This window comes from Triturus cristatus, chromosome 1_1 (genome assembly GCF_964204655.1).
Source record: "Triturus cristatus chromosome 1_1, aTriCri1.1, whole genome shotgun sequence".
Taxonomy (NCBI): Eukaryota; Metazoa; Chordata; class Amphibia; order Caudata; family Salamandridae; genus Triturus; species Triturus cristatus.
In genome coordinates, this window is record NC_140579.1 from 149,259,061 (window position 1) to 149,285,466 (window position 26,406).

Consider the following 26,406-nt stretch of genomic DNA (forward strand, 5'->3'; position numbering starts at 1 on the left):
AGGAACAGCAATACCAGGGAACCGTGCACTGATTTTGCGGTTGCTTGCCCGTTGGCTAGTGACTCACCCGAAGACTTTCTCATCAACTTCAAGGGCTCTCCTGGTTGCTCCGGGCCTGCCCTCACTTACCCTCGCTGGGTAAGTCCATCAGACCTTGCTGGTCTGCATCACCGTCAATTTTCATTCCACACGAGACTTGCAGTTGCCAAGGCTTGTTGGCTCCAATCCGGTTGCCGACACCGTCATCAGCTGCAGACGTCGTGGGACTCTCCGAATCCAGCTGCTGGTCATCGTCGATCTCTCCTGGACCTCGTGAGCGAAGAGACAACTCACCATCGACGACCTGAAACGACGCAACATCAGTGGTCATCCATCCTGCTTGCCACCGGTCACTGGCAAGTGACTTTGAACACTGTCCCCTCAATTTGCAGGTCCTCTTCAACTCCAATACATCTTCGGATTCCAGCGGACACCTCTCCAGTCGTCACAAGCAGCAAGTCTTCAGTGATCTCCATTGAAAACAGCATCGCGATCCGACACCAAAAGACACCTATGCACCCAGCTTCCGTGGGTGAGGTAACTCGTGCACTCCGGTGCCCAAGTGTGTGTTGGCCCTCGAAATACTTACCCTGTAAGTGGCTTGCTTGTTGACTTCTTCGAAGTGCCCTAAAACTTTAAATTACAAACCGCGACTTGTGCCATTGAAACCAATAGGAAACCCGCGGCTGTGTTTAGACACTGCACGCATCTCCCGTGGGCTGATTTCTTACCTGCCAACACTGCAGAAGTGAAGCCCCAGCGATTCCCAAGGCCCTAGGCCTTTTCATTTTGCAAGTCGAGTTTGTTAAACCATTTTCTTAGTATATGGTCTGGTACGCCCCTAGGGCTACAGCCATATTTGTGCTTAATTTATTGAGAAGTGTTGACATTTGAATGTGTATCTGGGTTCTAATCTCATAAAGAGATTAGTAGAGTGTATCTAAGAATAAATACATATATATTTGATATATATACCTGTGTGGTGTCCTTTTCATTTGGTAATTCGATTCTAAGGTAAAACAAGCTGCTTTACATTCCTCAGAGACTTAGCTTGAAGGCTGCTCTCCACAGCTACCACTAGGATAGCTTTCTTTAAAAGGTTGTCTTATACCTCTCTACCATAAGAGTCCAATTGGACTGGTGCAAGGTGGCCACTATAACTAGTGACCAGCATATGCCAGGCCAACTTCTCACAATGGATAGAAGAGAGAACGGATCAGTTTGTCCAAGGATAGATGGAGATATAGACAAGCGGATAGAAAGATGGGCACAAGAGTGAAAGTATGAATGGCTGGAAGTGTAAAAGGATGATAGATCTACATGCAAAGTGAATGGTTGATCGATCAATGGATGGATAGATGGACAAAAAGATGGATGGAGGGATGGATGGATATGTAACATGATTGATCAATATGCGAACGGATGGATGTAATTTCAGTTGCTGGTTAAAATAGTGAAACCATGGATGGAAAGGTGAAAGGATGATGGATGGGTGGTAGGGTGACAGAATGGATGGATGGATGGACAGATGAGCGGATGTGAGGGTGAAGGAAACTATCATAGGAAGGGCCAGGCTTGCTTTATTTGTTTGTTCGGTTTCATTAGAAGTTTGATTCAGAGTGGGGGTTATTTTAATTTTCTGGTTACTCTCTTGCTCACCACTAACGCAGAAAATAACTGTGTGACCAAAGCATGAGGTGCAGGGTCCAGTGACGTTTCCCTCGCCTATTGTTTGTGAATTCCCGTTGGTGCATTCATTGCCTAAGTGCCTGTATATTAATCAGTGCCTCGGTAATAGTGTGTTCTCCCTTTTCTCTTGTTTGTGTAATCTGTAAGTGTGCTAGGACTAGCAGTCTCCGTTTACTTATTCTCCAGATTTCAGCTAGCTCCCCCTGCCCGTGTAAGTGTGCATCTGTCTCATTGCTAGAGTGTCTGTGTGCGTCTGTCTCATTGCTAGTGTTCACCCTCCTATTGTCTGCTTGTTTCCTCTCACAGAATACAAGCATGGCCTGTGAGAACTAGATCTGTCCAGTGGCGCAACACAAAATAATGGACCTCCCTTCTGAATGTGGGGAAGGGGGTAGACTGCAAAAGGGACTCCCCAAACTTACAGAAATTCATAGGCCTTAGGCTGAATAGCCCCCCCCCCCCCCCACTCCCTGCCCTGTCCTCGTTACGGCCCCCGCTGTGTACTAGTATTGGTGAAGACCTGTCCGTGCGTGCCTTGTCCCAGTGTCTGTGTGTTCATTTCTGCTGCAGTGCAGCGTCGCTGACATTTCGACTGGGCGCGTGCCCTCCATTGCGGGTCTGCAGGGCTTGCGTTCGGCCCCTCTATTGCGGGTCTGCAGGGCTTGCGTTAGGCTTCCCTTCTGCAAGAAAGCATGAGGCAGCAGTTTGCAGAGCACGGTGTGTACAACAGCTCTGCGGCCGCCTTCGTGTACATGAAAGCTGAAATCGTTGGTCATGCCGCAGAGTGATGGTAAAGCGCGGTTAGGATGATCTGTTGTTATTTTGTACATAAAGGTTCTTTGGGGGGGGGGGGCTGTCACAGAAGTTCGGGGGCATTGGAGTTGACATATCGTATCTTAGTGAGTGGAGAGCCTGTGCAGCAGAGGGCGAACCGAATCTCAGAGGCAGCTCACCCATTTACCATTGAGAAATCGAGAATAGTTGATTCTCTTTTCTAGTAATACCTATCACTTAAATTCGAAAAGATAATTTGCTTTGCAGAGTGTGCCTCTTGAATGCTGTTTACCGTTTACACTTCGGTTTTCCATTGATGACAGCGAGAGAAAAAGCTACATTTTTCATTTTATCTGATGGGTTGGCCTACATTTTTTTTCAACTTATAATTTATCTTTTTCGTTTATTTTCACTCCTGTAGGTTTGTCTTTATAAATACCGAGGATCACTGTGACTTCTCCTTTTGGTGAAGGACGAAAGAACAGCGGCCTTGGAGCATTTTCCATAATCTTTCATTAACCGAGAACAGGAGGAAATAACTTTTCATTTAGGATTGAAGTTTACGTTTCTTGGGCAGCGAGAGCAGCCTGTCCTCCCCGTGACCCCGTGCGCTCCGTGCCTGCTTCAAAGTGAAAGAGGATCTCTTGTCTTTATGGGGCCATGTGTTAAAGCACATGGCCCCATAAAGATAAGAAACCTTTTACGCCAGAAGGAAAGCAGGAGAGCCCGTCCAAGTGGGCTGTCCAAAAAAGCCAAAGGGAGGCGACCTAAAACCCTCCTTTTCAATGGGAAGCCAGCGTTTAACATATGCGCTGAAGATACCCAATGAAAATGAGGGGCGCGCCTCGAGTCCCCTTCTCCCAAACTAAACTGATTACTATAAGTATCGAGGCGAGGAGCGCATGCACGCTCCAACGCCAGCCGAGACCTTAAAAGGCAGTCAGACGTGTGGCCGAAAACTGTACCCTAAAATATATCGACGTCCTGGTAGAGGATGTCGAGACAATCATGCAAAACAGTCCTGCACTACCCCCAAGACTTTCTAAATTCTTAAAGAAAAAGACTCGAACGAAGCATACAGTCTGGAGACACTAATGTAATAATTTTCCCAAAAATACTCATCACCAAAGTTTCCTCCAGGGAAAACAGACATTTGTAGCCAAATGTTTTTTGTAAAAATAGATATACACTGCTGTTGAGTAATGAAAATTACCAACAAGAAGTAATAGAAGAAGAATTATTAAACAGGGGGAACACAGAGATACCTGCTGGGGGTATTGAGGACAATCTTGTTTGCAGGATAAAATGCCTGCAAAAGGATATTAGTGAGTTGAAAGATATGGTTCAGATCTTAATCAAAAAATTACAGGAGGTGTTCGAAAAGTAAAATACCAAGTATGAATGTCCTTATGGTCACAATAAAAAGCCCCAGTTATATCAGGCACTCAATTACAGACTACCACCAAGTTAAGATGACCACTGAACTGAAGGGTTGGCAGTAGAGAAGGTGTGGCAAAAATTATTCACAAATATAAGTGACAATTTGAATCATAGATGGGTAACAGTGAATTATGAGGATGTTTTTCACCGAGGGTTTCTGAATGACATCAGATAGAGAACAAGAGCTAAACTCGATTTCTCGATGATGTCTTTAAGATCCCAGAGGTAAAAAACACCCCCATAATTCACTTTTTACCAATCTATAATTTTATGTTAAGTATGGCCCCAAAATCATCTTCCTTCTCCTTTCAACTGCTACGCACGCAGGGGCAGTGGAGTAATGGGGGAGTCATACATAACATAGCCTCTCTTCTTTGCCCCAGATTTGTTTTAAAAAACCTTACCTGGGAGGAGCCTAGCGCGCACCCAAGATGGCCGCGTAGGTGCGAGGCTCCCGAGGACCTCCGCGACCTCCTGCATAAATCCTGACCGAATCCTGTCCTAGATGAGGGGACTGTGTTTGTGAACCAGAGTTGAGGTGACGCCTGTTTTCCGTTTTTAATTCGGACCTCGGACACCGGCGGGAGCACCGATTAAGGTTTGCGGCCTTCTCCACGCCGGCCCCCCGTACTGGAGTTGTGGGGCGATCCGGCGACAAAGTGAATAACAGCGGCGGGCAAGGCTGGGTGACTCGCGCACCCCGCACTTTCGCTTTCGCTTTTGCGCCCTCCTTGCTGCCAGGCGAGGTAGGGTCGCGAGGAGTTGTGCGGTGGTGTGGCCTCGTTGGGGTGCCCTGCCGGCCCGCCGGCTGCGGTCCGTCCTGCGGAGCGGTGGTCGCCCCCCCCCGGAGCCCTTGAACGGGATTGTCTACCCCCTTTTTGAGGAGATTGGCTCGATTTGGGACTGCGACCATGGCCACAAAACAAGATGGCGACCGGGCTAAGGTGAAGTCGACCCGTCGTGGCGCGGCCCATCAATCCAACAATATGGACCGCTACACCCTCCAGAAGGGATCTCCAGAGGCGCTACGTAGATCCCCTACGGGCCCGACTGACGCTCCTGCTCTGCCCACGGACCTGACCCTCCGAGACGTCATGGGCGCCATCGCCGAGATGAAGGCCTCGGTGGACCAGCGCTTTGACACTCTGGCGCAGAAGATCGACTCGGTCCTCGTGGACGTGGGCCTCGTGAGAGCCGATCTCTCAAAAACAAATGACCGGGTCGATTCTTTGGCCCACTCTACCTCGGGCCTCACGTCCGACGTGGTGGCCCTCCAACAGGAGGTGCGCAGGCTCGGCCAGGCGAGCGCCCTGATGCATCGTCGACTGGAGGATTCAGAGGGTCGGGCCCGGAGGAATAATGTCCGCATCATCGGGGTGCCGGAGGGACGCGAGGCAGAGGCAGCGGATCTGTTTGTGGAGGACTTGGTCCTCACCCATCTCCAGCCTCGGGGGCTGAGTAAATTCTTTGCAGTGGAACGTGCCCACAGGGTCCCCGGGGGTAGGCCTACGACCGGAGCCCCTCCGAGGCCTCTCATCGCCCGGATTTTCAATTTTCGGGACAGGGACGCTATCCTGCAGACCTCCAGGCTACAAGGGCCGGTCAGACTTGACAATATGGATATCAATTTCTATCCTGACTTTACTCCGGCGGTCCAAAAGCAGCGACTGAGTTTTCTCGGTGTCAAACGTCGCCTACGGGACCTGAATCTCAAATATGCGATGCTTTTTCCGGCTAAGCTGAGAGTGGAGGTGGATGGCCGCACGCACTTTTTTGATCGTCCCGAGGCGGCCGGGGACTGGCTGGACACTCTGCCCGGAGATCGGGGCCGGGGGGGTGGGGGGGGGAGCGGTTGGTGGGGAGGGCCCGCCGGATCAGGACTGAGGGACTAATGGTAGGCCTTGCTCTGGACTGTGTTATTGTCACCATTGACTGTTAGGGTAAGTTCCCCTCCTGCGGAGGTCGTGCGGGGTCTCTTGGGGGATCTCCCTCCTCCTCTGGGGGACTAGTTAGTTTTCTTTCCATGGGGCGACAGGCACACTGCACTTTGGGGGGGCTGTTCGGGCTCATGCAGGGGTGCAGGGTGGGGGGAGTTCTGTTGGGATGGGTGGGTTGGGGTGGGGTGTGGTTCGTTTCTACCGCAAGGCAAACCCTTTATTGTATTGGTTTTTTTGAGATGCTCTCGGGGGGACAAATGATGGCTTCTGTATGTGATGGGGGGCAGGGACCTGACGTTGTTGTCCTGGAACGTTAACGGACTGGGTGATAGGATTAAGCGGGGTGTGGTCCTGCAATATCTGAAACGGATTTCGCCTGATGTGGTCTTTTTGCAGGAAACACACCTCATTGGTAACTCCTATTGTGCCATGAACCGACGTGGTTATCGTTTGGTGGCCCACTCGGGCTTCACATCAGGCTCACGAGGGGTGGGCATTATGGTCAAGACTTCGCTCCCGCTAGAAATAGATGAGGTGCGCCATGATGAGAGGGGACGCTACACTGTCTTGGTGGGGAGAATGGAGGGCAAGGTAGTCGTCTTTGTCTCAGTGTACGTCCCACCGGGGTTACAGTCCACCACCTTTGCGGACCTGGGACGCCTCCTGCTTGACCTTCCGGGGGGGCTTCTGGTGGTTGGGGGGGACTTCAATGCGGTGGCTTCTGGGACTCTGGATCGCTATCCCCCTAGGGACCTCCCCCGGGCACAAGCGTGGCTGTCTGGCCTTTTGGACACGCTGGGATTGGTGGACTGTTGGCGTCTGAAGCATCCCACTCAGCTGCAGTACACCTTCCATTCGGGGGCCCATGGTAGCCTTTCGCGGCTTGATTATGTCCTTGTCCCTGCGGCCTATGCCGGGAGAGTGGGGGAGGTGCGCCATCTGGCGCGGGGTATCTCAGATCATTCCCCACTCCTGTTGCACTTTGATGTCTTCCCGAGGGGGGAGGGCAGGGTAGCTCCAATCAATGCCTGGTTCCTGCGCGACCCCACTATTCGTGCTGACTTGATTAAATCCTTGCAACGGTATTTTGAGGAGAATGTGGGGTCTGTCCCGTCTGCCATTTCCCTGTGGGAGGCTTTCAAGACTGTGCTTAGAGGGGAGGCCCTCTCCTTTATTTCCCATGCCCGGAGGCGCGCACAGGAGGAGGTGACCCGGGTGGAGGCCGAAATCACTGAACTGGAGGGTGATCTGGGGAGTGGGGTGACTGACGCTGCGCTGCACGTTCTACACCTTAAGCAGGCGGCCTATAGGTCCCTCGTCACGGAGGCGGCCAGGGGCCTCAGCAGAGAGCAACAGGGGCGATTGTATGATGTGGGTGATAAGGCTGGTAAGTTGATTGCGTGGTTGGATAGGAAGGAGAGAGCTAATCGTGTGGTCCCGCTGATTGAAAGAATGGATGGTGTACGTGTCACTGAGCCGGAAGGCATTGTCTCTTGCTTCGCGGATTATTTCCGCGAGGTATATTCCCCGGTTTCTCCCTGCCCGGAGGAGGATTCCCATGCCCTGCTGCGTGACATCGCGCCGCCCTCCCTCTCAATGGAGGACAGGGAGTTGATGGATGCCGCCCCCACCTCGGATGAAATTGCCCTCGCCATCCGCTCGGTTGCTTCTGGCAAGGCCATGGGCCCGAACGGCATTCCTATCGAGTTGTATAAATTGCGACCGGACGTACTGGCACCCCACCTCCGCGCTATGTTCCTTGCGGCTCACTCGCGGGGCTCCCTCCCGCCGGACCAGCGTCTGGCTACCATCGTGGTTATCCACAAGGAGGGCAGACCGCGAGACCGGGTTACATCCTACCGGCCTATCTCGCTCTTGAACGCGGAGCCTAAAATCCTCGCCAAGGTGCTCGCTAACCGGCTGGTCGGCGTGGTGGGCGATTTGGTCCACCAAGACCAGTCCGGCTTCATTCCCCATCGCAATACGGCCCTTAATCTGCGGCGCTTGCACGGGGTGCTCGCGCGTGTTCCGTTCGTGCGGGAGCCGGCCATCTTGGCGTCCCTGGACGCCACCATGGCGTTCGACACGCTCGAGTGGCCCTACATCTGGGCGATGTTGGCGAAATTTGGATTTGGCCCGGGATTCATCAGTTGGGTCAAATTGTTGTACTCGGACCCATTGGCACAGGTGGTGGTGAATGGTCGAGTCTCGGCCCCATTCGTGCTGGGACGGGGCACGCGACAGGGTTGTCCCCTGTCGCCGCTCCTTTTTGCATTGGCCCTGGAACCCCTGGCGGAGTGGCTGCGGTGGCACCCTTCCATCCGAGGTCTCCGTTGGACCCCCGAGTATGAGGACCGCGTGTCCCTCTACGCTGACGATATCCTTTTGTACTTAGCCTCCCCGCGCAAATCACTGATTGTCCTGGTCGATGTTCTGCGCTCCTTTGGCCGTAATTCAGGCCTTGTCATTAACTGGGCTAAATCCTGTGTCTATGTGCTTTCCGGGGAGGCTCCTGTCCTCCCTCGGGGCTGTCCGATCCAGATTGCCTCGCAGGGATTTCGATACCTGGGGGTCTATATTACGCTGGACCCGGTGGCCCGCTACGAGCGAAACTTGCTTCCCCCCCTCCAGCGCTTGAAGGAGGACGTCGCGCGCTGGCGGCGCTTGCCGCTTTCGCCGCTCGGCCGGGCGGCACTGTTCAAGATGATGTCATTGCCACGCTTTTTGTACGCTCTCCAGAACACTATGGACTTGGTCCCGGCGCGCTACTTCCGTGAGGTGGAAAGCTTACAGCGCCGTCTGTTTTGGGATGGGAGGCCGCGTATAGCCCTGGCAAAATTGACGCTCCCGTGGTACGACGGAGGGATTGCCCTCCCGGATATTAAGCGGTATTACTGGGCCTCCCAGTTAGCTGCAATTAATCACGGCTTCTATGGGCCCGCCCTAAACCCGGCATTTGAAATGGACAAAATGCTCCTACCCGGTGGCGACTACAACCGAGCGCTCTATACTAGCGTGGCCGATTCCCGCTTGACGGGACCCACGCGTGTCATGGTGCGAGTATGGCACGCGGCTAATGCAGCTATGGGATGGAAGGACCGTTTGACCCGGGCGTCACCGTTGTATGCGTCGGAGAGGCTTGGCTCTTTGTGGACCTCGAAGGGCTTCGAGAGGTGGGACATGATAGGCATCAGTACAGTGGGAGATCTCTGGACGAGGGGAGGATTCAAGACATTCGAGACGCTGCAGGCGGAGTTTCAGCTGCAGGGCAGTGAATACTTTCGCTACCTGCAGGTCCGTCACGCACTGGGTTCCGTCTTCCCAGACGTGGCCTCCATCCCGGAGTCCTCCCCCTGGAGGATAGAGTGCTAGATGGCCACGTTCCGGACAGCACGATCTCCCTCATTTATAAGAAATTGATAAATGACCGCTCGGGCCTACTGACTGGCCTCCGCGAGGCTTGGGTTGCCGATGGGCTGGAGTTGGACGACGAGGACTGGATTTCCGCGGTGGCCTCTCCGAAGGAGGTGGCCATCCCGGCTCGCCTTCGCTTCGTCCAGCTTAAGATACTCCACCGGGTGTATATGACGGGGCCAAGGCTTCAGCGTATGGGCTATGCCGAGGATGGATTGTGTAAGCGTGGGTGTGGTGCTTTGGCGACTTTTTTACACATTCTGTGGGAATGTCCGAAGGTGGAGCGATTCTGGCGTGGTGTGCATGAGGTTCTGCGAGCGGTTACACATGTCGCGCTGTTGCCTGAAGCGAGGAGATGCCTGCTGAATGTGTGGGAACCGACTGATTACTCGGTTCCGCAGACGCGATGGGTGACTCTGGGATATATGATAGCTAAACGTGACATTGCTCAGCTGTGGGGATCTCAGAGACCCCCGGCGGTGTCGGCTTGGAAAGAACATATGGATTGGTGCATGTTCCGAGAAAAGGTGGTATATGTGGCGCGGGGTAAGCCTGGGGCATGGGTGAAGATATGGGGCCCCTGGAACGCTTGCCGCGGGGGTATTTGCGAGCCGCCGTTGTTGCCTCCCGCTTCACCAGCTCCATCCCCATAGTTGACCCCCTCCCTCAGCCCTGGGCACATTGTTCTCCCAGTCCCGGATCAGTTTCCCTCCCCCTCTCTGGATTTCTTTGGATGGTTGGGGTTCCCCACTTGAGGAGCACGTGTCGTCATTTTCGATTGTGGGTTGCCTTGCGGGTGTGGTTTTATGTTGTTGTGTTGTATAAAACGAAACCGTATTGTGGGTTCAGAGTTATGTGGCCCGCGTTGTTGATACCTCCTGCTTTATCGTCTATGCAAAGCCAAGTGCCTTATTGTATGTATGTCATTTGCTTTTGTCACTTTAGCGGCCGGCCGGAAGGTTGTAGGCCCATACTTGTATATATTTGAGATTGCAATAAACGGTTTCAAAAAAAAAAAAAAAAAAAAAAAAACCTTACCTGCAATTCCCTTGCCAACCCCGACCACACATTCCCTGCCTTCCTTCCCCTCTTGCAGCTGTGCTTTCTGCTTCCAATCAAACCAGATAAGCAGAGAGCCCTGTCAGCCTGGCCTCGAAGGAATTTATGACCTCACAACAGTGGGTTACCAGTTTTGTTATCAACTGTTGCTATGTTCAAGGCAGTGGGTTATGACATTTAAAAACTGAAATAAACAAAAGAGGCTCTCTTTGAGAGCAATACATAACATAAATAAAGCATATTTGGCAGGTGGTATCCTCGAACCTGCTCCCATTAAATAAAGGTTTTATTCTAAACAAAAAAGGAGTAATAGGTACATCTAAAAGCAATGGATTGTTTATTGCTTCTCGGGAACTCCCGCAGGCACAAACCCCCACCCAGCTTAACACATTTATTACCTGAGAAAAGGGGGATAGTCCATACGACCAAGGTTCCCTAACTCAGACTGTCAGAGCAAGAGGATACAGGTTTGCTTAAAACTAAGCAAATTCACTAGATTAGGCACTTTTCAACAATGCTATTCATGAATAAGATATGACCTAATCTCTGCCCAGCACATTTCTTTGCCATGTGGGTCTCAGGTTTGTATAACATTGTTTTTAACTGCTGTAGAGCTTGCAGCAGGGCCTTGCAGCTTTCGATTGACGCGCCATTTCGGGAAAAAAGTGGTTCTGAAATGCAGGCCATGTTTAATCACCTTTTTCCAGTGAGTATAACTTGAATATCAGTACAGCGTACAGTATCGAGGCTTCCCCCTCAAATGCAGGTCGACTCTGGTGATTTGAGTAAAAATCTCACTAAATAGCTTGATCAGAAAAGTATATGTCCTCTCGCCCCGCATCCTAGGCATAAGCATAAATGTAGCAGATGATGTTTCTGTGAATCTGTATAATGTCTACAACTGTACTGCCCCTAAGAACAAAAAAATCACCCTTGCTATGTATCCTTCAGGATCATTTGCCCAGTAATAATGACAATCATCCACTTCTAATTGCTGAGGATATAATGTGTTGTATGAACCCCTAGAACTTGAGAGCACTCAAGTGAATTAGAGGATGAGAACTGGGTTTTCCAGCCTTGTAGGCTAACCCAATTAAGAACTGGCCAGCTACAACAATACATCTGGCTTCCTTAAAATAAAATATGGTCTATGTTCACGTAATGGTCGAACACTTTCAGACAGAAAGAGTGCATACATGTTTCACCAAGGGAGCTCTGGAAGTGATTTGGATACATCATTCTAGATGTAGAATTATCACCAGTTCTCGATAATCGAGACTCGACAGTGATCATAATTGGCCTTGATCTAACACTAAAAGGTGTGCTGATGCATATTTGACTGCTTAAAATATAATATACAAGCCTGAGCCAATTAGTGGGAATAATGATAGCTCTGTTAAATGGCTAAGAATCGAATCAAATCCTGGGATACTGGCCAGTATTTGCAATGCTTTTGTCTCTGCATTGTGTCGTTATGTTCACTTAGAACCAGGTGCAATTCCAAATAGTGATTTATACTTTAAGGGCCACATGTATCAAGCAAAATACTGGTCACAAACTGGCTGATTCGCAGAATCCGCCCTTTGCGACCGTTTTTTTTCCATTTGGGATGCTTCAACCAAAAAAGCAATGCGCAAAATAGGTAAGCTCAAATTTTGCAATTACCTATTTTGCGAATGCAGTTAAGGAATTGCAAATTGCGATTCCCTAAATGCGATGCATTATGCATTCGCAGATTGCGTTTTCGCAATGTGGAATCGCAAATTACGATCAACTTCAAGTTGATGGTAATTTGCAATTCCTTTGAAAAATGCATTTTTCAAAGTGCATTGCGGTGCATACACATGCCCTGTGCATACTCACCTTTTTTGGGTGGTGCATCAGGGTGGCCTTTTGGCCCCCTTGAACCCTCGAAATTTCATGTGCAATTTGCGAGTACCTATTTGGTACTCACAAATTGCCAATGCGATCCCATTCATTCCTATAGGCCTCTCTGCCCATAGGAATGAATGGGAAGACATTCCTTAGAAGTGAATCACAATTTGCGATTCGCTATTAAGGAATATGTAGGAATCACAATTTGTTTTTCAAAACCTACATGCATAGGTAATTGCGACTCCCTAATAGCAATTCCGTAATAATCACATTAAGGACTCGCAATTCCTACCTTTGATGCATGTGCCCCTAAATTGCTTACAACTTTAAAGGGCTTCTATTATAAGGATTCTAGATCATTTCCTTATAAAAATTAGAAGCGCACTGTGGCATAATAAGGCATGTAGAATGGCAAAGGGAATCTTATTGGCGGCACTAAAATCCCATCTCACAGCTGTAATAACTGAGGCCAGGAAATTGTAGAAATCTGTACTGTGTATATGTAGGAAGAACCAGGATGACGTCAGTTAACAAATTCTACTAGAAATAGTGTAGAAAAAACCAATAATGTATTTAATAGAATTTTATCTAATCTCAGGCTTAGGTTGAGCATTTTGGTGACGTTTTCTTTGTCCCCTGCTTGGCAGATGCAGTACTGTTGATTTTAGCCTCTGTTATACCTGCAAGAGGGACAACATTCTGCCCGAATAAATTCTCTCTCTCGGAGACACACAAGGCCATCAAGAGTCTGAAGAGTGGGAAAGGGCCAGACAAGGTACTGGGGGTTTTTATGGACCGGAGCCTTCGATCTGGGCTCCTTATGTTATTTTACTCTCAAACACTATTCTGGCTGGTGCCAATATCCCTGATACTGTCAAGGAGCAGAGATTATCTCGGTTTATAAAAAGGGTTAAATGGACGAACCAGGTAACCAGACCGATCAGCTTGCTAGATAATCTCCCAAAATATTTTAGTAAACAGGTACTTAACAGACTTCAAGTGTGCATTTAAGACACCGAGTATTTGTGTACCTTACAAGTTGAACAAGAACATTTACTCCCATTGACTGCAATTTTATAGCGTGGGAAAGTTTATGTATATATATTTTTTAATATTAAGAGGTTGATTCCGATGGCCTTACCATGCGACCGACATGTAGCCAGAGCCGGTCCGTCCTGTAGAGTAAGTACGATGCGCATAACTGCCAAAAACACGACCGACACGTAGGCTGTGAATCAAGCCCCATTCTCCGTCCGAGCTGTAACTCCTATAGAGGAACCGAGTCGCCCGGAAGCAGTATCCATAGCAGTTTCCGGCATGACAAGTACGATGCGTACTTCCTACGCGGCGGACTGGTCGTCACGTACGGCACGTCACAGCATCTGGAAAACAAGCATATCAGCTACGATCGGTGCCACAAATCAATACACTGCTACGAGACGGACCAGCTTTCAGCGGGTACGAGACGGAGCAACAAGCAGCGTGTACGACACAACCACATCGTGAATCCCATTGCGCAGGTCATACCAGTACTCTACATCTATGACCGGATCCGGGACCGACGCAGATGGCGCAGGCGGTAAGTCAGACACCTACAACACCAACAAACGACACGTACACGCAGAATGGCACACACACACAGGGGATACACATCCTGGCCACTAACAACAGCCCACCATAGGGGTTGCATGGCCAGCACCACTGACACCCCCACCCATAGGGGGCCTGTTGCCCATCACTACTGCCACCCCCACCCATAGGGACTATGTTGCCCCTCACCCCTGCCACACCCACTCCCAGGGCTTATGTTGCCCATCACCCCTGCCACCCCCACTCACAGGGGACCTGTTGCCCATCACTATTGCCACCCCCACCCATAGGGACTATGTTGCCCATCACCCCTGCCACCCACACCCATAGTGCTTATGTTGCCCATCACCCCTGCCACCCCCACTCACAGTGGACCTGTTGCCCATCACTACTGCCACCCCCACCCATAGGGACTATGTTGCTCATCACTCCTGCCACCCCCACTCACAGGGCTTATGTTGCCCATCACCCCTGCCACCCCCACTCACAGGGGACCTGTTGCCCATCACCCCTGCCACCCCCACTCACAGGGCGTATGTTGCCCATCACCCCTGCCACCCCCACTCACAGGGGACCTGTTGCCCATCACTACTGCCACCCCCACCCATAGGGACTATGTTGCCCATCACCCCTGCCACCCCCACTCACAGGGCTTATGTTGCCCATCAGCCCTGCCACCCCCACTCACAGGGCTTATGTTGCCCATCACCCCTGCCACCCCCACTCACAGGGGACCTGTTGCCCATCACCCCTGCCACCCCCACTCACAGGGCTTATGTTGCCCATCACCCCTGCCACCCACACCCATAGTGCTTATGTTGCCCATCACCCCTGCCACCCCCACTCACAGGGGACCTGTTGCCCATCACCCCTGCCACCCCCACTCACAGGGGACCTGTTGCCCATCACTACTGCCACCCCCACCCATAGGGACTATGTTGCCCATCACCCCTGCCACCCCCACTCACAGGGGACCTGTTGCCATCACCCCTGTCACCCCCACTCACAGGGGACCTGTTGCCCATCACTACTGCCACCCCCACCCATAGGGACTATGTTGCCCATCACCCCTGCCACCCCCACTCACAGGGGACCTGTTGCCATCACCCCTGCCACCCCCACTCACAGGGGACCTGTTGCCCATCACTACTGCCACCCCCACCCATAGGGACTATGTTGCCCATCACCCCTGCCACCCCCACTCACAGGGGACCTGTTGCCATCACCCCTGTCACCCCCACTCACAGGGGACCTGTTGCCCATCACTACTGCCACCCCCACCCATAGGGACTATGTTGCCCATCACCCCTGCCACCCCCACTCACAGGGGACCTGTTGCCATCACCCCTGCCACCCCCACTCACAGGGGACCTGTTGCCCATCACTACTGCCACCCCCACCCATAGGGACTGTGTTTTCCATCACCCCTGCCACCCACACCCATAGAATGGGTGATGCGCAACACATCCGGCATACACAAACATCAGGTATGTCCGCAAAATACATCCCCCGTGACATCATGACAACAGTGTGTAGTCTGTGACAAATGCCCACAACAGTGATTATGGTTACGAGCATACAATGTAAGTAACAGCACATGTGTGACCAACACATGAGTGTGACATACACAAGACAAGCATCACCATAGCACTGTGGCAATGTAAAAAGAACACCCCCTCACTGTGTAGAGCAGAAGTTAAGTGGGAGCTCACAAAATGCAGCAGATGTGAAGCATTGTGGTGATGGGGACCAAACCCCCCTCATCACCGTGACCAAAAGGTAAGTGTCATCATGGTCAAAGCTGCAAATAACAAACAGCATGTATGATCCCTGCTCCCAACACATCAAACACTTCTGGGGCAAACTAGTGGTTGTGTCCCATACACACAGAGATGTGGTGAGGCTAACAGTGCAGTGAAAACATAACACTCTCGACCATGTGCAGACAAGCACATCACAATGCACACAGCGTACAATGACAAAACAGCAGAAGTGAGCATCACCAAGCATGCACACATCTCGAAAATAGACACAGCAATCAAAACACCATGTGTAGACTGTAGGTGTCAGCTCACAAACTCACATTCCATGCCTGTAATGGCACCCAACAACCAGGATAAATGTGCACAATGATGTGAAATGACTCACAGGGACAGCATGCAAAATCACAGAAACAGCATCCAGACCAAGGGCCACAACAGCAATACCAATGCTCTGGTGCAGATGCACAAACAGGCAAACTCACACTGCACATCGGACACAACATGTGTGTGTGTGTGTGTCACAGTATCCCCAGGCAACTACACAACACATGAGGGGGGCTGAACCACAGTGACACAGATGTGTACACAGTGCCATACAAAAGTAAACCATCATTGGGACACCCTCAGTGGGCAATCAGGCGTTGGGAGATGAGAGGAAGCACAACAGACACATGTGACACAAGCTGGAATGAACACCAACTAACACAGCAAGAGACTGACACACAACACCACTACCCCCAGGGACCAGACAGTGGGGTGACACAAGCATGCATGACACCTCCACTGTGATGACAAAGGCAGATGTCGTACAAACTGGGAAACCCAGACATGTTTCCTGTGCCACAAACGTACATCACACCTACACAAACACAAATCACTCAGCATGGCCCCTCATCCATGGACAAACGGGAGCTAGGGGACCATCCATGCAAACATTCACATCAGTCCACCCTCAACACCACACACCTGAACTGCAACAATGTGTATCTGTGAAGTCCACATGGACAGGTGACATTACACATGCACCCATGACAAACACAGGAATGTTGGCAGGAAATAAGGTGCACACACACATCACACAAGGACTGTTTACAACCCTGGGGAATGACAGATACACTGCACAGAATGCGGTACATGGCCATGACCTCAAAGCTCATGTAACCTTCAGAATCCCTGCCACAGTCCCAGGACTATGCAGATGCCAAGGAGAAACACAAGGCACACATGCTGACACCTGCCAGCATCGCAGCCGTGAACCCGACAAGTGGGAGCAGTCACACACACATACAAATGTCACAATCACTGAAAACTACCACCTAGGGACAATTACATGATATTGCGAACAAACAAGTGCCTTGAGGAACCCTGACTGTGTCCCATCTGTGTCTGACAACATCATCACCACTCAGAACTGACAAATCACAATGATGATACACCAATTAACAGTAGTGTGTCATGCACCCACACATCTAGTAGCCCATTGGAAAAGTAGTGGGATGAACCCAGGACCACTCAGCAAGCATCAACAACAGGAACATATCAAGGGAACACTGTCTGTGTATGAACAGGGATGTGGACACACACACATGCACATACAACACACACCATGGGCCCAGGCCATGTCACTGGACAACACACTAACTTGAGGGGATACAACTCCTGTGGGAGCCCAGCTGTGCCAAACATATTCACCGCAAGTCCCACTCATGTCTGCAGAACACTTGGTCAGTCAGCCATCAGTTACCACACAATGAAGGATCTGGGCACAACAGCCTGGGTACGGGAGTCTCCCCTAAGTAATCTGCACATACCCAAAACATATGTCTAGCAAGTTGCACAGAGGACCCAGAGGACTATTACAATGATGCCCACACCTGTAGGGCCAGTAGTGATGAGCACGAAGTATGTGGAAGTGACAATTTGGACAATGGGAAGCACGTCATATGTGCAGGGGTGCAAGCCACAGATGTGACCATGCCAATGAAATGCTCACAGAGAGATATACACAAATAGTTGATCCAGACACACCCAGGTAGCTGCAAAGGATGACATGTATACCCACCAGAATAGGATACATATCTCATGGACCACAGGGAGTACCTCACATCAACACATCAGTATGCAACATTGTAAACAAAGCATTACAGGTGCAAGGGCATGTAAAACAACATCAATATGATGTACAGCTAAATCAAGTTCACAGGGACAAAGAAAAAAGCTTTATTCAGCATATGATAAGTGAAACGTCTGTTCCAACAAAAGGCCAAGGGCCAGTCCATGTCCAAATGGCAAGGAGTGAACTAGAGTGACAAATTCAGTATATGAAATTCTAAACGTCTGTGCAACCAAAAGGCCAATGGCCAGTCCATACCCAAATGTCAAGGAGTGAACTAGAGTGACAACTGTCACACCTTGCTTGCCTGCACTGCTAAGGACCGGGGTCATCCCCTCGGAGGGGCATACATGGGGGCAGGCCAGGCACCGCAGGGACAGGATCAGGGTGCAGCAGAAGGAGGCAGTGAAGAGGTGGGGGATGCAGGCGAGACACTTACAACTGCAGTGGAGATGACTGAAGTGGTGGGTGCTGTCACAACTGTGGGGCACAAGTCAGATGGGATGGGTGCCGGCACAACTCCAGTGGGCAGGTCAGATGGAGTGGATTGGCTCACCACTGCAGTGCCCAAGTCAGAAGGGGTGGTCGTGGACTCCAAAGCAGTGCCTACATCCATGGGAGCGGAATGGGGGACAGGTGAGGTCGGCAGATCAGGGGGGTGGGGGGGACACGGTCCCCACATCAGTGGCACCAACTGTCTGACCAGGTGTGGAGGAGCAAGTGCTAGTGGGGGATGGCCTTAGCATTTTGGGGATGGTGTATCTGTGTGTGGGTGAACCCGGGGCAGGGAGTGGCGGGGGAACCTCTGGAGTGTTGGCCTGGGGGATGGAGGATGGAGACTTTGCCTTGGAGCTGCGTGGTGGCGGGGGGGTCTTGCTCTTCTTGCGCCAGGGGGACTTGCGGGTGCGTGTCTCGGTCTGACTGCGCCTGGGGGAGGGTGTCCGGGTGTGAGGGGCACTCACTTCTGTGTGTGGGGACTTCCTCTTCCCCTTGTAATCAGGATCTGCTGGGTCAGTTTCAATTGCAGGCAGGAGGCTGAATGTACGGGAGCGGAATGGGGGCTCGGAGCGCATCAGACCGTGTACGAAAGTAACACATATTGGGGACGTAACAACATGTGGTTAACATCAGTTGTAGCCTGTAGCAATGAAGCAATGATGTAACGAGCTCCAGCAGAGTTGACAACAGGCACACAAGCAGAGGGGGCTGTAAATTCCGGGTCTATGTATGTAACAATTGGATGTGTTTCTGTGCCTTTTAGAAACGCGAATCCGCGGCCATTGGGCAAGCAGTCCAGGACTATTTGATGTAGCACACATCTACCTATACCAAGGGTTGAGGTATGCTGAACAAGAGCAACCCTTACGGTAAATATGAATGTCACAGGTGTTGCAGGCACCGTCTTGTCTAAGCAAGTTAGCGAAGATACAAATCGCTTTCATGTATATTTGAAGGACCCATATTAGCAATATGGGTGACAAACTGAATGTGTGTTTTTTAATTGTGTTTCCCTCAGGTGCAGACAGATAGATTACTGGTCTGAACTAGCAACGCAGAGAGGCCAGTCGACCCTAGCCCTGAAGAAGTTGCCGCTAATTTAAACAGGCAACGAAACATGTTGGTTTTAATGAGCAGACACACAGCACAGAATAAAGAATCATATAGCCAGTGTAGTCTTGCTCGGTTTTAATTTGGAGTGACGTGGGTCCTGATCAGACTCAGTCTTCCTATCTTGGGTCGACACTTCTATCATTTTTTGAACACAGACACAAATTAGAATATAAGTTTCACTAGACACCAGTTATTAGGATTGATTTGAGGTTTCTTGATTTATTCCTTCTTTTCCTTTTGGGCGGCAGTTGCCTATGATGAGAACGTGAGGTAGCAGGCGAGTACCTGTCTGCGTATCCTCGTTGGGGTCGTGGTTTTTGAACAGGTACCACACTTTTTGGTTCGGTCTAGCTCTCTTCCGTGTATATATTATTTGGGAGACAGATTACCAGGGAAACACTCTCACAAACACTTAGACACATAGGTGTTTTCATTCAAATAGCCAGTGATATCAGACCCGTTTGGTGAATGGCAAAAACTTGCCGCGCATGTGGTATAAAATACAACAGCTTTGAAAGAGCTAGGGTCATTGATTATAACGTGCTCACTGTGCTAATAAATATATAAAGTTTTTTTCCCGGGCAGGTCTTGTTTTGTGTTCAGTGGGGAAGAGGTCAAGGTCACAGAGGAAGAGCTTTTGGGGGGATGGTGTTGCAGGTGAGGCAAGAGAAGGGGGCTGGGAGGGAGAGGTCTCGGAGGACTGTGGAGTGGTTGTGGATGACTGGGTGTCAGCAAACCTGTGAGTGTGGAATCAGTCCCCTGCGCTTGCTTGTATGCACGTCTAGACCTTGGTTTGGGGCTTTCTGTGCTTGGGACAGGTAGGGTGCTAGGAATCGTGGGTGGTGCAGGGGTAGGAGGGGTGCGGGACTGTTGGAGGAGGGACACTGCTGCCGTCAGGGAGGAGGCCACGGACTGGTTGGTCCTCTGTAGGGCAGACATGCCCGAAGAAATGCCCTCCATGAATGACACCAGTTATGTCAACAGACCTGTGTGTGCATGGAGGACCTTCAGCATCGACGTCTGCCCTACATGGATCTGGCAAAGTAAGTCCACAGACTCCTCACTCAGGGCAGCAGGGGACACAGGGGCAGGGGGTGCGGTGCCTGGCACAAAGGAGACATGCTCACGAACACGGGAGCCCACAGGGACCTCTGGGATGGGAGCCAATGGGAGGGGGGGGGTGGTGGTGGTGGTGGTGGTGGTGGTGGTGGTTGCGGTGGCGGAGGCGGAGACAGCCTCACTAGCTGGTGTTTGGTGGCTGCTGACACCTGCCTCCACAGGGGAGTCATCCTCAGAGCTTCTGTGGGCTTCAGCTGAGGGGGATGGTGCTGACGACTCCTCTGTGTGGCTCAACTCGCCCTCCGTGCCACTGGGTCCACCTGACTCCTCTCCTTCTGTCCCTGTAAGGCTCTGTGGCTCCTCCTGGTCCGTGGAGCTGTCCCCTCCTGTGGCCGTGGATGTATCTGGATAGGAATAGGAAGTAACAGAACTACATCAGTCACCTGCACCGACTGCACACACCGCATTGAGTACATCACAAGCCCTGGCATCATCATCTGAACACAGCTCAAAGTGCCAACACTGTTTAGGATAAGACAATTGTCATTCTCAACATCAACCATGGCACACATATCCCTCCTTGACTTTCACACATATGTCCGTTGCATGTTGGATGCTAACACACCAATGTGCCAACATGCACCACCCACACATCAGTTGTACATGCAAGTGAACATGTAGGAGTATGTCACTATACACACAGCACATCTCTTGCGACTGACTACAGGTGTCCGGATGAAGGGATGGGCAGAGACTCATTTCACATGCTTGGGATGCATGCCAGCAACACACACTATGATGTACTCATGTCCTGATGGGCAAGGCCACAATGGGGTGCATGGTGCACACTTGAACACAACGCAGGCTCACTCATAGCAAGTTCAATGCCATGGCACTGGGATGCCCTGAAAGTCAGACAACACTGTCTCCTGTCACAGGGGCAGGGTATCCAGACAACAACAATATGCACTGACTCACAATCCTAGCTCAGGGGTAAAGCTGACGCTGCAGATGACCGGCGCACTTGCCCATCCCATGCAAACAACACATCCAGGACCCAGAAGACCCCACATCATGCAAATCATTCATATGAGTCTCAGCAAACACAAATCCATGTACATTAACACATCACAGTCTGCCATGCATGTAACCCAGCTGCATGAGGGACACAGTTGCATACACCATTGTGCGCTGTCAGATGACCACACACCTATATGTCACACAGGTCTTGTCTCCCACAGTCACATTGCAGATGTCATGCTGACCCTCTGAATCATGGACACCCCAGTTGTACGTAGCTACAAGCCACACCCTAATGACACAGAGGCAGACACCTGAGGGCACATGTCACTAAGCGCAACCTGCAATTTCATACACAGGATTGGGATTACAGAGTGTTTCTGAATGCCCTTGAGGGGGCATGACTGGGCAGGACTAAGTGAAACAGTGTTTTGCCCCGGACAGTAGTCAGGTGGCTAAGCAATTGTGACATACTTGATATACATATTCCTGATGCCCAGAAATTGGAGTCCCCTGCTGCATGGTTTTGTTTGGAATACCCCAGAAACATGTTGTGAGTCAGACCAGCAATTGGTACACATCTCAAGGGCACACACAGTTCACATCTCAGGCATTGTGTAAACAATTGACTCACCCATGAAACACACAACAGAGTCACGCGAACTGATGCTGACTGGTACCTGAAGCATAGCTGACTGCAGGGACACAGTGCCCTAGTGACACAAGCAACAGACTGTAGGGGCAACACCTGTGGAACAGATGAGGAGGGTGCATCACACAAATGAGGGACCTGATTTTGGGACTACAATACCTACGTAATGTGGAAGTGTGACCAGGACAAAAGACTGCTATTTGCATGTCAGACATAGTACACAGATCAGGCATGGACTTACCCCTTTCCTGCTGCTGTCTGGCCTTCAGCTGCCTATCCAGGTCCGGGAAGACCACCGCCAGTATCCGGAGCATGTGGGGAGTCAGGGTCCGGTATCCGCCCCTCCTGCGTGGAGGTGACAGCTTCAGCTGGACTCTAGCTATCCTCCGGGTCCACCCCGAAGGTCCTGCCACCTTTTCTGGCAGTTGCGGATCCGGCGTTTGTAGACCTCCACAGAACGAACAGCCCGGGCGATGGTCAGCCAGATCTCCTGCTTCTGGTGGGCATCAACCTGTGAGGATGGCAAAGTGAAAAGTACATTAACACACATGCCCCAGATTTGTGCAGCACACAATTGGATATACATGTCATCATCACAAAGGGAAATAAATTACACAGGTAGTGCAACCATGGGGAATGAAAACTCACATGCATGTCTGACATGTTAACAATGCCTGGATAGTTTAAGCTTGCAATAATGCACTTTAGCAGCAGGAAAACTATTCATTACATGTACCTACACACTTTGGTGGATGAAAGTAGTCAGTGAGAATGCTTGCCACTGGTGTACACACTGCTAGTACTGCTAGTCAGACAACATGCATAATTAGGAAGGCAGTGGACAGCACACTCACCTGCTCCCCTGGTGTCCCATAGAGCTTTCTGTACTCTGGAAGGAGCCCGTCCAGCAGGGCCTGGTTCTCCTCCTCAGTTAAGGCTGGGGCCCTCTCCAGAGTGCGTGCCATAGCAGGAGCCAGAGGATGCATAGACAGCAGCAGTGGTAGCAGGGATGTGGTCCAGTAGCATGTAGTGCAGGCAAGTGAGCTCCCTGGGGGCCAGCCAGCCTTATATCTGTGCTGCAGAGGCAGACTCTGTGCCATGTGTCCCAAGTGATAAGTCCAACACGGTTGCATTCTATGAATCTGGCCAATCCATTCAAAAGTACGACTGGTATACGCCTTCCGTATCGTTCAAATCTTCACCTTCATGGAACACTTGAAATTGCAACATTGTTGTAGGCATCCAACTGAATTTCCAGTGCACAACTCGTGCAAGTTTTGAATCCGCATCCGTCTCCATGGCAGTCCTGAGCCAATGGGTGCGCCCGGCTCGTTCAACTGACTGTACAACGCGTATTTTGAACATACACATGCACCCGTCTTCATACGATTCAATGGCCAAGTCGTACGCCTGTCTCGGACCATGCCTGTTCGACGCGTATGCATGATAGTCACCCGCGTCGGACCTCATTGGATTCAATGACAAAGCGTACGCACGGCTCGGACATGACCCGTGCAATGCGTACGCATTGTCACCCGTGTCGGACCCCATTCCATTCAATGACAAAGCGTACGCACGGCTCGGACATGAACCGTGCAATGCATACGCATTGTCACCCGCGTTGGACCTCATTGGATTCAATGACAAAGCGTACGCACGGCTCGGTCATGAACCGTGCAATGCGTACGCATTGTCACCCGCGTCGGACCTCATTGGATTCAATGACAAAGCGTACACACGGCTCGGTCATGAACCGTGCAATGCGTACATATTGTCACCCGCGTCGGACCTCATTGGATTCAATTACAAAGCGTACGCACGGCTCGGTCATGAACCGTGCAATGCGTACGCATTGTCACCCGCGTCGGACCTCATTGGATTCAATGACAAAGCGTACGCAGGGCTCGGTCATGAACCGTGCAATGCATACGCATTGTCACCCGCGTCGGACCTCATTATTGTGACTGTTATACGGATGCAACACACATATACTGGCCATGTACACCTGCGCACACCTGCCACACTATAGCATTGGCCACACAGTGTCCCATGGCATGTAAGGCTGCATTCCCTGGGTGTTTGAGGGGGCCACAGCTGTTTTTTTGTCTGGCACTTTGTGCAGCCACTCCCAGGCTGTTATCTTGTACATGGGGGCAGAGTCCTTTGTGTGTTGTGCACATTACCACTGTGATGTGCAATTGGACAGTAATGGGCATGAGTGAAGGCCACAGTGTCAGGTTGGATATGTTTAAGACATGTCATATACACCCTGAGTCCTGGGGGTGATAGCATGTACATCACAGTGAGACCTGTAGCCCCAATACTGATGTGCACCCATAGTCTGTGTGCATGGTGTGTCTCAGATGTGTCTGATCACATGTTCCCAATGGGTGACAGTCTCCACATCCATGTGGTATATGCATCGACCTTGATGGGGTGTGTGTCTAAGAGACGTACATGTAGGACCGACAGGAACAACATTGGCCACTACCTGTGGGACTTACGCTTGCCTTGTGGTGTGTACGTGCTACGCCATGTCCATTGCTGTGTTGATGTGGTAATACAGGGAGCCTGGGTTTCTGCATGGCAAAGATCTGTGATGCCTGGGAGACATGAGTTCTCATTTGTCACTGGGGTGGGTTTTTTGAACGTTGTAGCAGCACATAGGTTGGGTGACACAGCCAGATGATTAGCCCATTGCACTACATGGCACTCATGTGGAATTGGGATGTGAGGTGGTGGTCTCGTAGGTGACATATGTGTCCATGACCAACAGCACACACCTCAGTACATTGTGTAATGTCATGAACTAGCATGTGATAGTGAAGGTGGTCATGGCCACATGGGTGATTGTACTGACAATCTTCCTTTGTGCATCTCTGTACTACAGGGCACCAGCTGTCCATCGTCCGTTCCCAGACCTTGCAACCATGCAGGAACGCGACAGCATCAGACGGTACTGCTTCACCAGGCCACTGATTGAGGAGTTGGCGGAGCAGTTGGCGCCACATCTGCTACCTGGCCGGACTTACCCTACAGCACTGACCCCAGAGGTGAAGGTGATAGCAGCCCTGCACTTCTTTGCTACCGGTACCTTCCAGTACACTGTGGCTACTGCTGGTGGTATGTCGCAAACGATGTTTAGTCGTGTGCTACGCGATGTCTTGGAGGGGATGTTGCAATTCCTTGACCTGTATATCAAGTTCCCGAGCCAAGATGAACTCCCTGAAATTAAGGATGCCTTTTATACACTTGGGAGGATGCCAAACGTCATGGGATCCATTGACGGGGCACATGTTGCCCTGATACCACCACAAGCACATGAGCAGGCATACCGGAACAGGAAGCACTACCATTCGATCAATGCTCTGGTGGTCTGTCTTGCTGACATGTTGATCACACGTGTGTGCACGGTTCCCTGGTTCGGCGCACAATGCCTACATTATGAGGAGTAGTCACATTGCAACGCTGATGTCACAGATGCCAGACTAGCGTGCCTGGCTTGTCGGTGTGTACTGACTGTTTCTCATTGTGTGTGTTTGTCAGTGTTGTATTCCGCACTCCTACAAAACTCAGCTACTTGTTCATTTTTGTGTGTGTAGGTGACTCTGGATACCCCAACATGCCATGGTTGCTGACACCCCTCAGGAACCCTGTGACACCAGCCGAGCTGCGCTACAATGAGGCGCATGGTCGGAGCAGGAGGGTGATTGAGCGGACATTCGGCCTCCTGAAAAGCCGCTTTCGCTGCCTGGACAAGACCGGAGGGGCCCTCCCATATGAGCCTGCAAAGGTGTGCAAAATAATACTGGTCTGCTGCATGCTACACAACATGGCGGTGCGGAAGGAGGTGCCTCTCATCCAGGATGACGATGGCGACGACCAACATCCGGCACCTGTGGAGGATCCCGGCCTGGGCCAAGATGCCAGTGATGATGAAGATGATGTTGACGTCCGCTCCCAGCTCATCAACAACTTCTTCACCTGAATGTGAGTTTCCAGTGTTGTTATGTGAATGTATGGAGGGAGCCTAGAATGTGTTGAGCCAGCTCTGTTGCTGTCTGAGTGTGTCTGTGTGCCACTTGAATAGATGCGTGCTGTGATGTGTCCATTCAGGTGGTGTGTACTCCACCATAGGGTAGTACTGCTAACTAGTGTTTGTGTAGGTGTTTTGCAACATGTTTTGTGCATGTGTATTGCATTTCTCTCCTGTTCTTCTGTGCTGACTGTATCTTGTCTGTCCTTCCCAGGGTCCTTTGCCTGTTGTGTGGTCAACACTGACCCCCAACACCCAGAAGCCAACACCAGTGTGGAAGTTGACAATTCCCATCAACTGATGTACCACACATCCCTGGACTTCCATTCTCCAAC

The 26,406-nt window shown here is 51.0% G+C and overlaps 1 protein-coding gene across 1 annotated transcript in view; it reads left to right on the plus strand.

The window, feature by feature from the left end:
* LOC146869866 (protein TANC2-like) overlaps window positions 1–26,406 on the plus strand; it is an 869,459-nt gene that overhangs the window by 32,120 nt on the left and 810,933 nt on the right. The window lies entirely within an intron of this gene.